The following is a 2,650-nucleotide window of genomic DNA, read 5'->3' as shown; positions in this document are numbered from 1 at the left end:
TTGAATGCTCCTTTCCCTCAGCGGCATCACTGTGACCTGCTGCCGCAGGATAAGGTGGGCGACATGGCTCCTCCACACTGTGCACGCCTCCATGAGCTGTAGGTCCACGGCACCGCGGTGCGCCCTTGAGAGGTTCTGAGGCGGCATCGTACCTCGGTACAGAGGTCAGCCCCTGCCTAGGTGACTTACTGCGGCTGCATCTCTGCCCGGACCTCTCACCAAGCTTCCAGGCCTTTCCAGGCGCTCTTTGGGGAGGAGAATTCTTTGTTCACCATACCAGGTCAGCCTTGAACCTTTTCTTAGATTCCACGCACGTCCTTGTCAAATGGAGCTGCCACTCCCACGTTGTTGAGTGTGTTTCCCCAGAACCTGTACCCTCCACTGCTGATCGCTCGGACATGTGACCGTGTGTGTCATCCTCACCATCTGCCCATGATTTCACATCACATCGATCTGTTCTCTACAAGGGTCCACAGAGGATGCTCATCCAGAAACCTCTTTATCCTTGATGTTTCCCCTTAGGAGTTTCTATCGATCCACTGTCTTCCTCTGCTCTTTGGTACAATTGCTCACACGGACAAATAAGGAAAAATCACCGAAATGATTGCACATTTGTTCTTGCCATATTCAGAGTGAGTCTTGTCTCCTCCTCCCCTCCATGTGGAGCCCAACTGCAGAGTCCCTATGTGCATCGCTCATCGAGTGTACTTTCCTCTGACCGTGGCTCCGCGTAGGAAACCACGTTGCGTTACCGCTATGTCCTGACCACATTCCCCGTACTGGCGAACCTACCATGCTTTAAAGAAGTGGGGGAAACAGATTTATCTTTTCTGTGACAGGGTTATTTTACTGAGTAAAATGTCCTTGATGTCCGTTCATGCCAAAGTATCTGGGTGCTGTATTGTACCCACCTATTTCCTTCTCCATTCTCCTAGTGATTTCTTTTGGGTCAGCTCCATCTCTTGCGGATTTGAACAATTCAGCAATGAACGTAGTGGTCCAAATGGGTTTCTAACTCTACCTTAGTAGTTCTGGTTAATACCACAAGTGGGATTCCTGGATTGTGTGATATTCTCTCTTTGCATATTTTTGGGGTAACTTCTATACTGTTTTTATCAAGGAGGGCACACAACTCACATTCACACCAACAGTGTCTTATGTTCTTAACTCTCCATTCCATCTCCCCCAGCAATAGTCATTTTTTGTTCCTTTTTTTTTTGTAGTTTTATAATTTTTTTAACACAAAGATGACGGGGCACAACAAGCTGTCTCTTCATTTTCTCTGCTGCGCAGTGTGGCGCTGCGTCGGTGACTCTCATGGCCTCTGGGCTGCTCTTTCCACCACGGCAATCCCTGCACAGGGACATTTGTTGCACATCAGCCGCACTTCTAGCTCCTTGACGTTGTGCACTAGGAACTTCCGGATGCCACTGGGCAACTTGTACTTTGTTTCCTTGTTGGTGCCAAAACCAACGTAGGCCATGAAGCTCTGGCTCTTCAATCTCCTGCGCACCGCGCTCTCAATGCCTCCGGGTCTCTGACAGTTGCACTTAATTTGACATATCGGTCTGACTGGTGCCTGATGAACTTCTTGGTCTTCTCCTTAATGATATTGGGCTCCACCAAAGGTCTCAGCACAGTCATGATGCCTAGTAACAGAGGGTCGTCACCTCTGCGCTCAGTGCCAGTGCCAGTGCCAGGAAGAGAGCCGCTTCTTTTTTTCCTTTGTTTTTTGATAATGGCTCTTCTGATACTGTGAGATAAGGTATCACTGTTGTTTTGAGATGCATTTGCCTGATGATTAGAGATGCTGGGCGTCATTCATATGCTAGTTGGAATTTGTATACCTTCTTTAGAGAAATGTCTGTTGAATCTTCTGCCCATATTAATGGGGCTATTTGTTTTTTTATCTTGTTGAGTTGTAGAAGCTCTTAAGTTATGCTGAGTAGGAAACTCTTTATCAGATATTTGATTGGTAATTATGTTCTCCTTTTCTGTATTTTGCCCCTTACTCTGTTGATGCAGGCAATGACGTGCAAGAGTCTTAAAGGTTGATCGAATATCATAGGTCAATTTTTAAAAAATTTGTAAGGGTAAGGCACCTGAGTGGCTCATTTGTTAAGCATTTGCCTTTGGCTCAGGTCATGATCCCAGGGTCCTGGGATCAAGCCCCACATCGGGCTCCTGGCTCTTCGGGAAGTCTGCTTCTCTGTCTTCCACTCCTCATGCTTGCGTTCCCTCTCTCACGGTTTCTCTGTCAAATAAAATCTTTAAAAAATTTGTAAGAGTAGTATTTGTGTATTTCTTGTCTAGTAACTATAATAATTTATTTCTAACTGATTATTGGAACTTTTTTTATTACCCTGAAATGGCACAAACTCAGCGCCTGAAGAAACTCATGGATTACATGAAATTCCATAGTAACTAACTGCCCAGGCTGTATTTAGAGCTGAGCCAGTCTCTTCCCAATTCAGGAATCCCAAGGTCACAGTTCCCTATACTTATTGCCAAGGTCCCTTGAAAAGTGTGTCTCACCATCTGAATGAGTGTCAGTGACTGTTTTTGGTAAAGTGGCACTGTTTGTGACACCGTTCTGCTGCTCTGCACACATCACTAACGTGTACACTGTGCACAGAGGGCAGGGGACCAC

The 2,650-nt window shown here is 46.2% G+C and overlaps 1 pseudogene; it reads right to left on the bottom strand.

Moving 5' to 3' along the window:
- Window positions 1-1,315: 1,315 nt before the first annotated feature.
- On the bottom strand, window positions 1,316-1,644 carry LOC116869033 (annotated as a pseudogene).
- Between the last annotated feature and the right edge of the window lie 1,006 nt (window positions 1,645-2,650).

Source organism: Lontra canadensis, unplaced genomic scaffold, assembly GCF_010015895.1.
Source record: "Lontra canadensis isolate GAN:19392208 unplaced genomic scaffold, GSC_riverotter_1.0 scaffold18, whole genome shotgun sequence".
In the NCBI taxonomy this organism is placed as follows: Eukaryota; Metazoa; Chordata; class Mammalia; order Carnivora; family Mustelidae; genus Lontra; species Lontra canadensis.
This window is presented reverse-complemented; position numbering and strand designations above follow the sequence as displayed.